We start from the raw sequence: 14,222 nt of genomic DNA on the forward strand, positions 1-14,222 counted from the left end.
TCACAGATTGGGATGCAAGGATCAAACAAGTCGAACTAGCAATGGCAAGAGCGGTCGGGGTGTCAAAGAATATAGTAAAGGTGATAAACCATACTTTGTTTGCCACCAACTTGCTGAAAGAAGGAAACCCAAAAGCATTGCCCGATCTAAATTACTTGCATAACTGATGGAAGGAAAGAGCGGAAACTCAAAGGGAAGCAATTGCAAAATTAGCAAAGATTGATTGGGAGTCGTATTGGAAATACCTCGTCAAGCCACACAGTCAAATCATGACCCTTAACTTCTCTCTCCATTCAACTCAGTAGATGCTACGACCTCTCACAGATGTAATTTTCACAGGACAGGTCAGAACACAGTTTGGGGCACCTCCTCAAGTCAAACTGATGGCTGATATATGCGATTTGAAGGACAAGCTGGCAGACATAAATTATCATCATAGCCTCTGCTCATCAAGCTACTGTTTATTTTTAGAGTTAGTTAACTAGTTAGGAGGAAAGTTGTTTGAAACCTCCTCAAATTTTTGTAGAATCTATTTTTGAACATTAGTTAGAATAATATTTATACCCTTCTCATGCATTTAGAGAAGTGTCCAGAATTTTATCAAAAACATTTGCAAAGAATGAACTATTGTAAGTTTGTGAATGCTTTGGTGAAATTATGGAATATGATCATTTCTTTTAGATATTAGTCTACTTTCCTTTGTTGATGCACTTTTGTATACTTGGAAGATAATTTGATTTGAAGAAAGGAGTTGATCTATGTCATTAGCCAAATGAGCATAACTTCACGTATATGGTACTTCTATCTGATATGATTAACCTTGTTTCTATTTAATTAGTGACAACACTTTATTTTGATGAATTGTATATGAGATATGTTTTTTCTGTTAAAGAATTAATTACACTATTGTATGATGCCTAGCTGAGATTATATATATACATAATCACATATGTGATATAGTTTATACATTTCTTTGACTAACTATTTGTCAAAGAAATTATCTTTACATGTTATCATCTCTGTTTTATGCGTGATTGATATTTATTATCACATGTCAAGAAAATATCTTTGTAGATCGTACATTATACAGAAATACCCTGGTTTTATATTATATTAAGTTAGCTAGAGATTTGCATGATAGAATAGGTCATTTAAGTTGTCATTATTCTATTGCACGTAAACCACCCAATCTCATTTTAAAACCCATACTGGGAAACAGATCGCATTATCCCCAGTGGGAGCCACCACTTTAAATGGAAAAGGAGTTGTCTTAAGGTTCGGACCGAGTGGTTAATCCCCATGTTGGAGTAGCAAAAATCTGAGCCCTCAACATTTTGGTGCTAGAAGGGGGCCATTCGACTATGAATGGCATATAAACCTAAAGATCAATCGAAAAACATTCATAAGAGTCAAAACCCCTCTACCATTTCTACACCTTCTAGATCTCATTCAAAATCTCCAGATTAGAAATCTAAAGTTGTAGAAACATATCCCTCGTCTCCTGAAGTAGTAAGACAACCACCTTCTCCAGATTACACTCCCAAGTCTCTCGAAGTCCATTCTTTGATACATAAATTGGAACAGATATCCATTTCTGCCGAGAAACCAGAGAATCCTGAAGCTTCTAAAGAAAGTGTTACTTCCTTATTACAAGAAACTGGTGTATTAACTAGATTGCAAAGTGAAAGGCTTGGAGTAACTCCTTTTGAGTTTCCCATCCCTCCACGATGTAGGAAAGTTATTACATCAAGATCTGAATCAGATACTAGTAAGATCACATCACCCTTCCATCCATTCACTTCTCCATCCATTTCTCCTCAATCCATTGCTTCCAAACTATCCACTTCTCCAACTAATATTGCTACTAGTGGTACTAGCCCAATAGTAAGTTCTTCGCCATCTATAACTACTTCTAGACCGGCCTTCCCATATTTTCAGTCTCCAACTCAAGATATGGCCAATCAACCCAGCAACCTTGGACAAATCCTAGTGCTATTCTGGTTGCTAATCCAAATTCTGTCCCAGCAAACCCAAAAAAATGGTTACCTAAGTACAATCCTGATGATGGTCTTCCAGCTGAAGAACATCTAAATAACTTTATGTTAGCCATGAATCTTAATGGAGTTGCACATGAAGATGTTGTGATCAGACTGTTTCCTTATACTTTCCAAGGATCTACTGGGTCTTGGTATTTTTCCCTTCTAGCAGGTTCAATAAGAGACTGGGATACTTTTCAAGAAGTATTTCTTGCAAAATTTGGTGATGATGGGACCATTGCATCCTTAGTCAATGATATTTCTAACTTAAAAAGAAAATTCAAATGAAAGGATCAAAGACTTCAACTCCATATTTAACAAGTTACTAAACAAAATCCCAGTCGCCTAAAAACCTATAGTAGATGTAAAAATAGAATGATACATATCCTCTCTTCCTTCTAATATATTTTTGTAGATAGAGACAATAAGGCTACCCTTGTAGAAAACATGAAAGAAGCCCTGTCTGTAGAAATAAGGATTATAACTTTAGAAAAGAGATCACAAATAGATGAAAGGAAGTCAAAGAAAGTAACATTTATAGATGATTTAAAAAATAAAACTTCAAAGGCCCTTTCGATCTTGAAGGCCTTCAGAAAGTGTTAAAAACCATGTCCAATGAAATGGTCGAAATCAAGAAGTAGGTCGTAGAATCCTCTGCCCCCAAGAAACCTTTTCACTCATTTAAACAAAACCATTCTTCTGCATCACAACCACCAAATATTATTTCAAATGCTGAATCTAATCAAGAAACAGAAGAAGACTCACCATCCGAGGAGGAAGCCGAAATAGAAGAAGACTCACCAGTCGAAGAGGAAGCCGAAACAGAAGAAGAAGTTGAATTAAATGGAATGTGGGATTTCATTCTTCCAACTGAAGCACAAGCTATGCTAGTAACTACAAGAAGTAAAAACTCTCTTGATATGTATACGACAAATCAGAAACAAAAAACCTGCTACTCCTGTAAAGGAGAAAACAGTAAGTAAGAAGTCTAAGACTAGTCAAACTGATCTTATTCCACTAGATCCTGCAAATGATTCCAAAACATTGGTAATCTCAGATATAGTGGAATATAACATAGTTGAAGATATGAAAAAGATGAGAGAAAAAATTTCATTACACGAACTCACTAAACTCAAGTAATAACAAAAAATTCTATTAAGAGAGTTAAAAGCAGTTATTGTATCCCCTCTACCATCTGTTGTAGTTACTCAAGCTACCTACAATATGGGAAAACCTCCCTCAACTTCAAACAAATTAAGTCCGACAGGTTTAGTCCTAATAGGTGATAGGTATATCTCCCATACACATCCATTTCTTCTTACTTATGATATTTTCAACAGAAATGTCCATAATTTCCTTGTTGATTCAGGCACCTCTTCAAATATTATGCCAAGGACCGTGTGCACCAAATTGAATATTACACCTCAAAAATATCTAGTACACATAGTTCAAGTGGACAGGAAAAAAGTAGAGGTACTTGGAGAAATAGCATCAGTTTCAATTATGATTTCCTCTAATCCAAAAGTTTCACAGATAATCGATATTCTAGTGGGTGATATCCCCTAGTTTTATGGTTTAATTCTAAGTAGGGATTGGTCTGAAAAGTTACACAGATACTTCACAACTGATTGGTCTCACATGTTGTTGCCACACAACGGTAAACCAAACCAAATTAGAGTAGACCAAGAGAATTTCATGAAATACACAGTCACTGATCTTGAGGGAAGCAATGAACCTATTGCCTTCACCAATAATATCATTGGTAATTACTCAGTTGAGTCATTTTTGGGATCTTTTAATGCTCAAAGAGACCCCTTTCTGAATGATGTTGTAGTGTCTCAAATAGATATTTTTTCAGAAAACAGATGCTTCAAAGTGTGTAAATATAGTAGATAAAATTTTAGATAATTCATTATTTTGGACTCTTTATTTTGATGGTTCCAAATCTAAAGATGGTGTAGGTGCAGGATGTATTTTAATCAACCCAAAAGGAGAGAAAACCATGTTAGCCTGCAGACTTGAATTTCAATGTACTAATAATATTGTGGAATATGAAGCATTGATTCAAGGGATGTATAAATCCATTGGCCTTAATGTCAAATATTTGCAAGTATATGGGGATTCTGAAATAATTGTTAAACATGTAAGAAATACAATTCATTGTGTGTCTGGGCACCTTAAACATTATCAATCTCTTGCCCAAAATCTTACTTCTCATTTCACTGCTTTTAACATTTCTTCAGTTCCCAGGTTGCAAAACGCAAGTGCTGATTTACTTGCTAATGTGGCATCCAAGCTTATACCTTCTGAAGAATTTAGTCCAGATAGATTTTCAATAGAGTTAGTTTTTAGGCTGTCCATTCTCGATAATGTGACAAATTGGAGAGAGTTTAATAATGATGTGGATATAATTTATTTCCTTACATTAGAAGGGTCTTATGAGGAATATATCATAGATGAACATGAGCATGATCTGCAAATAAACCATAAACAAGATAAAAAACCAATTCCGAAGTTTGTAGTTAAGATGGAAGATCTATATGATTTAAAGGATAGATTCAACAAGACTACCAACTCCAAAACTCAGAGTTCCACTCTAATATTTGAAATAGTAAACCTAGGTTCAACTGAAAAACCTCAAAATGTCAACCTAGGTCTTGGTTTATCATCTGAAGAAAGGATATCATTCATTAAGTTGTTAAAAACATATAAAGGTGTCTTTGCCTAGGATTATGCAGATCTCAAGACCTATGATACCTCTGTAATTCAACATACCATACCAATGACTTCAAATGAAAATCTAGTACAACAAAATCTTAGGAAAATTCACCCAAACCTTGAAAGTCAAATCAAATTTGAATTGAACAAGCTTCTCAAAGCCAAAATAATATTTCCTGTTAGACACTCAAAGTGGGTATCAAATATGGTCCCTGTGAGGAAAAAGAACAATGATATTAGGATTTGTATTGATTTTAGAAATCTAAATAGAGCTTGTCAAAAGGATAACTTTCCTCTGCCTACTATGGAGAAAATATTGCAATCAGTTGCAGGTTTTGAATTAATGTCTTTTCTAGATGGATTTTCAGGATACAATCAAATTCTTGTACATCCAGATGACAGATTAAAGACAACATTTAGGACCAAGTGGGGGACATACGCTTATCAGAAGATGCCTTTTGGACTCATAAATGTAGGTGCTACATTTCAACGTGTTATGGATATTGCTTTCAAAGGTCTGATTAATAAATTAGTTGTTATTTACCTAGATGACATCATAGTCTATTCTAAGGATAGAAACAATCATTTAAATGACCTAAAGCACATTTTTGAAAGATGCAAGAAATATGGCATTTCTTTAAATCCAAAAAAATCTTATTTTTCTTTACCATAAGGCAAACTCCTTGGATTTATAGTGTCCAAGAAAGGGATTTACATTGATCCTGATAGAGTCCAAGAGATTGAAAAAATTCCTCTCCCACATAACAAAAATACCATGCAATCATTCCTAGGACAAATTAATTTTGTAAAAAGATTTGTTCCAGATTTTTCACAAATTGTCCTACCCCTTCAAGAAATGATAAGAAAAAACGTAGTCTTCAAGTGGGGTAAAGATGAAAGAGAGTCATTTGAGTTGATTAAAAAATCCATTATTTGTAGGTTTTAACCCTGTACAGAAATTACTTGCATACGAATTTTTAAACAAAGAAAATAAACAATGCGAGAGCATAACCCATAAAACACATATGCTCAGAGATTTTTCCCTGGATCCCAAAACCAGGACTACCAGCTTGATTTTTCATTATGTTCCTTTCAATGTTACAATACATATTTATACATGCCGAAGCATCCAATACCATGGACCGAAAACCATCACGTTCAATACCATGGACCGAAAACCATCGCGTCCAAAAAACATGTGCGAAAATCATGCACAAAACCATAGGTGGGTCCGCCCAACCTAACATATGGTCCAAAACCAAAATTTTCCGGGGCGCTGCCCCGGACCCCATAAAGTGGGGTTACGGGTGCCCTTCAAACCCCCTATTAACTACGTGGAAAGAATATAACACAACCCAACATTATTAATGCTCCTTCTTTAAAAAACCCTGACTTTCTCAAACCTTTTTTGTTATACACTTTTCCATCCGATACATCATACGCAACAGTTTTAACACAACTGAATGATCAAAATATCGAGGCACCCATCTCTTTTTTCAGTTCTAATTTGCAAGGTGTCGAGCTAAATTATTCAACTGTTGAGAAACAAGATTTTGTTGTTTTTTAAAACCCTGAAACATTTCAGACTTGTTCTTCTTAAAACCCATACAAAAATAGTAGTACCTTACCCTGAAGTAAGGTAATTATTGATTCAAAGAGTAGGGGAGAAAAGAGCCAATTAGGTTACTGCGCTTCAAGAATACAATGTAGAAATCCGTCCAGCGAAAATTGTTAGGGGCCAAGGTTTTTGCAGGATGTTAACTGGAGCTTCCCACCTATCAGCAGAAGAAGATCGAGGTAATGAAGTGAAAATATCAGAGGTAAGACTCAATGATGCACAATCGTAATATGTTGATTTGAAGTTTTATTTGAAGAATGGATATGCCCCTATTCATCTCAATTATAAAACAAAGTGTGCTTTAAGGTTGAAGTCAAATCAATATGAATTAATCAATGATGTATTGTTTGGAAAAAATTATGATTCAGTATTGTTAAGATGCCTAGAAAAACCTAAATCTGAAAAGGTCATGCGGGAATTACATGATGGACCAGCTATAGGACATTTTGGAGGAAACACCACAGCTCACAAAATCCTCGATGCAAGTTATTATTAGCTAACATTATTCAAGGATGCGCATGAATATGCAAGAAAATGTAAAACCTGTCAAATTGCAGCTGAAAGAGAAAAGAAGCCAACATTCCCTTTGCAACTAGTGAACATCCAACAACCATTCGAACAATGGGGATTAGATATAATTGGTGAGATTGTTCCTAACTCTTCCAAACAACACAAATACATCCTTACAGCTACTGATTATTTTACAAAATGGGTAGAAGCTATCCCCCTAAAGATAGATAATACAGAAAGCATTACGGACTTCATTGATCAATACATAATTACCAGGTTTGGCTTACCCACAACTTTAATGTTTGACAATGCATCTTATTTATCTGGAAATACAATGGTAGAATTTTCTTTGAAGAGAGGTTTTAAATTAAAGTATTCAACCAACTATTATCCACAAGGCAATGGGTTAGCAGAATCGACAAACAAAAACCTCATCAGAATCATCAAAAGGACTATTGAACAAAATCATAGGAATTGGCACAAAGCATTAACATTTTCTCTTTGGGTAGACACAATTACACAGAACGCCTCCATCGATTCTTCTCCTTTTGCTTTAGTTTCTAGAAAAGAAGTTGTTCTCCCCACAAACATAGCATTTCCATCTCTCGCCCTGGTGCAATTCATCGATGAAAACCCTTCCTCCTCTCTCCAAGCAAGACAATTCCAGATTCTTAAACTAGAGGAAGAACGAGAAAAGGCTAAAGCAACCCACTTCCATCATCAAAAATTAGTGAAAGCCTATTTTGATACAACCTTTGCTAGTCATAAAAATTTTGAAGTAGGTGATATGGTTTTGAAATGGGACAAAGCACACGAGGAAAAAGGTAAACATACCAAATTCCAAAGACTATGGCTTGGCCCTTTCCAAGTCATTGAGAAAATTGGTCAATCAACATTTCTTTTACAAGAATTATCAGGAAGGACAGATTCCTTGCCCATTAATGGGAAAATTCTCAAGAAATACTTTTCCTAAAAGACAACCTCTTCTAATTTTGTATCATATCCCCTTAAAATCCTTAGGAAAATAAAGGTTAAGTTGTATTTACTTTTGGTTTTTCAAAATAAAATCTTTGATAATATTTTTTGATTTTTCGCTTCTATAAGTAGGAAAAGTTAAAGAAATAATTAGGACATTTGAGTATCAAAGTAAGCCTGATTTCTTTGGAAAAACTTGATCTTGCTGAAACATTTATTCTATGAACAAACTCTTACCTTTGCAAAGTATAGATGTGTTGTTATTAGTCGAGAAAAGGATCTTTAACCTAGTAAGAACTTTCTGCAGATGAGTATCTTAAAACTCTATCATTATCATCCAAAACTCTTAAATGAGCCAATGATTCACCCCATCCGATATTTTTATTTTTATTTATTTATTTATTTTATTATTATTATTATTATTTATTTATTATTATTATTATTATTATTATTATTTTTTTAAGAGTGTAATCCTAAAATATAAAATACTTAGAAGATAACAAGTCTCATTACGAGCTTATTTACCATGATCATAGGGAAATAATTAAACTAATAATACCAAAAATGCATACGAAAACAGGGTAATAGCCAATGATCTAATCAATCAAAGGACAAGACGTCTCATCAAAAGCCAACTTGTTCAGTTTAGTTACAACCAATGAGTGGCATTGTCATTATTAGGTTACCAAGCCTAGACAATGTCTTTTAAGAAACTAAAATGAAAGAGTTATATAAAAAAGAAAAGGGACAAGATCCAAATGAGATTGGAAACAAGTGAATATCATTTTGAATTTTGAAGATTACTTCAAATGGGACAATGAACCATTGTTGGTTAAAAGATAACCATGTCGAGGCTATGAATGCTTGTTGGTAGTAGAGACTCTATCTATGATAAATGAGTAAAAACACCAAAAACTAATATGTAGAAGACACCTGCTATATCTCTTTAAAATCTTAATATTGACTCGTGAAGGCATTTGTATTTTTATCACTACAAAGGGTAAAGTAATTGAATAAATAGACTGAGTAAGTGATTATGATTCTAGAGAAATGTTTTTTACTTTATATCTCATGTAATTATTATTCCTATAACTCTTCTTACTTTGAAAGTTCTAGAAATTTCAGAAAACCAATCAGAGATAACTGGTTCTCCCAAGTGAATCGCCAATTGTTGTACTATGAAACAACCCCCCCATTTATATATAGTAATAGCTAGTGTTAGACATATAAATGAGGACCCTTTTCTAAATTTTTTAGTCTTTAAAAAATAAAACCTAACTCTAATAAATTGCCTTGAAAACTATTAAAATGACCCAAGTTTAGGATCCTCATCGCAAATCGCAAATCACATTTTTACATGTGATGATCATAAACACCTTAAAGAAATTGTGATACACGATCAAACCTCTCGTTGCGACATACTGATCAAAACCCCTCAAGAATTCGCAATTGCATTTCGCAGGAGTCACAAGTAAATAATACATGGCACTTTGTCATTCGTTAATGATTTGTGAAATGCGATATTCGCAGTCACATTTCGCATTATAAGCGGGAAATGCTATATAACATCATTATAAAAACTGCAATGCGTGAATAAAGTAGCAAGCATGGGAAGTAACTGTGTTTTAATATAATAATGAACAGTTTGACAGGGTAATTAATGTTTAGCGGCCCATGGGGAGGTAATGATTTTCCAAGTTATGGATAGTTAACATTGAGTATCTCATTTTAAATCCTCCCACGATTCAAAGTCATTTCACAAATATTTCAGCCTTAATTGCCCAATATTGTCTGCGCTGATATATCTCATCCATTTTAGGCAAGCTACAAAAGACATGTCATTACGGAAGGTGATGCAAAAACATAAAATGCAGAGCATTATAGAGTCCGAGCTAACAGAAATGTCTCCTATATTCTCTGATACGGTCTGCAACGCCGATGGGGGAGCAACAACTTGGGAGGTTATATATAATAGGCTTGAGGATGAGCGTCCCAATATTACTATCACAAAAGCAACGACTGACTCAATAAGACCTTTGAGACTCGAATTCAAGGATGCTGCCTACTATTTCCATCATAGAATAGATGTGAGAGAAAAAATCCTCCCATACACTGATATGATTAGGTGGGTGGTGGAAAAACTCACCATTGAAGATAGGAAATTCAAGAACTCAAGAATGGAACTCATGGGGTCATTTAGAGAAGAATACCTGAAGCAAATGTACCATATACCTGACCCTCAAGATATATATGATAGAACATATGTGGCTTACTTCGAAAAGAAGAACGAAGAACCCTTCAAGATGATCCAGGGCTGGAGAGTATTGGAGAATAAGTTTAAATTTGATAAAACAGGTATGTATCCTATAGCCTCTTTGGCAAACCCCTATAACTACGCAGCTACTATGTTATGTAGACTATACGGGTTACCTAATAATGCTAAATTTTGCATAGAATGGATTCCTCTAATTGATGCATGTGTTAATTCCCACATTATGAATTGGGCCACCATCTTATCTAATAACCTAGCCACTGTCATCACCAAATATTGACAAAAGAGATCCTCCTCTCCATAAAACCTTCCTACATTCTATTTTAGTGCCTATTATCACCCTGTAATTTGAAGGTTGTAGGACAAATCACAAGAATGTAACATCAAACCAACTTCGGGATGGGAATCTAGCCCTTCCAATTCCAGAGAGGGATCTCTTTGTAAAATTTATCTTTGTTACTTGAAAATCTTAGACTAGTTATGATTGTACTTGGATTTGGGGTTTTGATTTAGGTTTTGGAAAGCTGATTGTATTCAATTTAATTAGTATCTATTGGGCAATGGAGTCAAAAGGTAAATTGGATTGTTGCATCAATTTCCCACAGAGTAAACTCAGGGCAAGTTAGGAATATTTACTGGATCTTTCAGAATAATAAGTGGATGATGGCAGAACAATGAAAACTTTCAATAGAACTAAAGAGAAATTAAGAATTATTTAGTGTGGCATTCAGTCAATTAGGCAGAACTAAAGAGCAGTCAAGAATTCTTTAGTGTGACCTTCAGTAGAAAAAATACAGATTGTAAAAGCAGCGAAAATAAGGCACTCAAAAGTAAATCCTATTCATTCATTATTGTTTTGCAATTGGAATTTAGATGATTACAGTGAAGAGATGACAATGAAACACTTTAACATAAGAAAAACATCACCAATATTTAAGCCACAAGAATCCTATGAATGGTCTGCTTAGTATTGATGCTCCAGTGCTTTAAAAAAAAATTACAATGCTCCAATAGATCACTAATATTTCTGATCTCAAACAATCCACCCCTAATACTTCAAAAGCAGAAGTATTTATACAAAATTTACAAACTGTTTACAATAAATTTTGTCTCTAACAGACAAGACATTTTTAGACTATAGATGAACTAAAAGCTCTAACTATTGCAGATTAATAGTTCTAGTGGAATGTGTTGTGCAAATGCTGTTGCTGTGGAAGTGGGAGAAGGTAGGATGTGGACCCAAATTTGTGGTTGTGCTCGCAGATGAACTAGCAGATGCAGATGTATCTCTCTTTTTCTTAGTAATTCACTCAACTACTTGTTGATCCTCTGACTTTATAATTTAAGACTTCCCTCACTGATGGTTGATCCTGTGACTGCCCTGTTGTTTTATCATTCATTAGTGTCAAAAAATATTTTGGAAAATATATAATAAGATATATATCTGAATAATATTTCCAAAATATTTAAATGAAATTTATAATTAAATTTCTACAAAACTATGTGTTGTTTCCAGTCGTGGTTTTGTTTTCTCTTTCCATGAATTCACAAAACCATGTGTAGTTTTGTTCCTATTACTCCTTCCTCTGTAAATTCATTTTATCTGTATGTAAATTCCTTTTACCCTTGTAGAATACCTGGATGGATTTGCAAAACCATGTGTTGATTTGTACGGTGGAAGAGTATTCTCACTTTACTCTTTTACTTTCACCTACAACATGATTTTACACCTTAAATTGATTTCACCATGCCTATAAATTGAAATCACCTTAATCTTCTATCATGAAATGAATTTACATGAATTTTATCTTTGCTCTCCTATACATTAATTTCATGTGAAATTTTCACTTCTATTTTCCCTATAAATTCATGGCATTCGTGAATTTTATTTCATGTGTCGCTGTAAAACCATTTTACCTTTGAATCTCATTCCACAATGTTGGCTTGTATGGGCCTGACCCAGGTTTAGAGTTGTTTTAGCCAAGAAAATCCCCGGTACTACTGGCCCTTTCGGCAACAGTCTGCGGAGCACGGACTGAGGTCTCACTTGAATTAGTATGGGAGGGTGCTAGAACTAGGTTTCTGCACCCTGGGGATGTATGATGAGCTTCTGGAGGTCCGCGGTCTGACCTGTCGCTACACGTACTTGCTATACCTTCACAACCTACGATGCTGCTTCTGTGCAACCCGTATAATACCCAAGTCTCTTGCTATTTAATATGTTAATATCCGATTACTCAACTTGTTTATGTAAGACTAATGATTATTATAGCATATTCAGCAATCATATCAGTGCACACGATAAATAAAACAGTATAAATGTAAAGAAGGCAATGCACAATAGATACATAGAAATAAGAATCAACTTCTCTTTATTAATCTTCAATCCCGATTACAGACTCGACACCGCCCTGCACACTCAGCTGTAGGGACCATGCACTTAGCTGCAGACTCTACTAGGCCTCTGCGCACTCAACTGCAGAGCCTCCTCCTACTACTACAACCCAATACACTTAGACTCTTACTCTAAGATCGAACCATTCGTATTCTTTCTCTCTAATTCCTTCGCTATATTTACACTTAGAGCCTCGCTCTTATTTATACAATCCCATGGTCCGTGGACCATGGGTAGGCCGACATGACTTTACATTATATTACAATACTTTAGGGCAGACAACCCTATGACTTAACCTATACATCATGCTCCGCACCCACAATTCACGAAGTCTTACAAAACCTTTGACCAAAACTTGGGCTTTAAACCCCAAAACATGTTGTGGGGGGATTCCATGCGCAATAGGCCCCCAATACAATCATCGTGGCTCATCCCGAGTCACTCTGCTAGTGCGACGACCTTGGTGCAGCGCCCCTCCAACTGGTCCCGTACTGCTCAGAGGTCTATGATGCACTGTTATACGGTTTGCTGGACCTACTGCATGTGCTCTTCTGATGCTTCTTTGTGAGGATGTGCTACTTGCCTTAGCACATAGAGTTCCTACATCTATGTGAGCTTGCCCTTAATATCGGCCATAATGGTGAAGGCTTCATCAATTCATGGTTGGGCGCGTGCCTTGAGAAGTGCCTCTTTCTGTCTGGCAGCATCCACCTACTCTGTCAGCACCCTTGCTTGCTACATCTTTGCGAGTCGTTGGGTGAGGACAACTATCTACGTAGTTCCCCTGACATTATCATACTGTTCTTGCAGTTCGCACACCTCTGTTTCTAGGCGTTGTATGTTGGGGCCCTCCTGCAAGGATGTGAGGACGTCAAAAGCTTGGTCCAACATAACGGTACAGTCCTGCACTGCCCGTACAATTTCTTCCAGTCCTATTTGAATTGCACTAACACACTGCTCTCTAACTTCTGGAGGAGTGGAAGGCCGCGCCTTCAGCCGCAGCGTGACAATCTGGAGGTTCGGCTCCAGCTGCACTCGTGCATGCTTCAGACTCCATTTGCCAGACAGTGGGTCCACATCTCTGTTGGTAGGTCTGCGGTGATGGACAACTCTGGAGCTCGCCGGCATGCTTCATCCATTGTTTTCACGATCTGTTGGTTTTGTGACACCAGTTCGTCCCACTGTAGGCTAAGTTGTTCGATGTTTATCTTCTACTCACTCATCACCTGAATTGTGTAGCCTTCCTTGGCACGGAGCTCTACTGTGATGCCATCCTGCAGTTGATACAATGTATCTCACGGAAGGGCAGCCAAATTTAGGCCAAGTCCCTTGATCCTACCCACTGCGGCTCTGTCATCCTCTTTCTCTGTTGTTAATGCTCCTTCTGGTAGCACTATAATATTGCCCATCTTTGTGCATAGTAGCTGCTCTGTTGTTGATGTGCCTACTGCGCCATAGGAGGCTATAGTTCCTTCCTATGGAGGCCGCACCTGTAGTTCTTGTAGTTGTGCCCTTAGGGCCTCCAACACAATCTGCTACTCTGACATGGATTCCTGGAGTGCTTCCTTAGTGACCTCACGAATTGTGTCGCCAATGTCATAGAGGTCACCTTCTGTTAATGTGATCGGCTCAATGGCCAATTTGGATGCCTTGACCTTTTTTCGCGAACCTGATCTCTTTGTGACGAGCAGTCTTTTC

The sequence above is a fragment of the Pinus tabuliformis genome, chromosome 8 (genome assembly GCF_031772625.1).
Source record: "Pinus tabuliformis cultivar Carrire ecotype Pingquan chromosome 8, CPIR1, whole genome shotgun sequence".
Lineage (NCBI taxonomy): Eukaryota > Viridiplantae > Streptophyta > Pinopsida > Pinales > Pinaceae > Pinus > Pinus tabuliformis.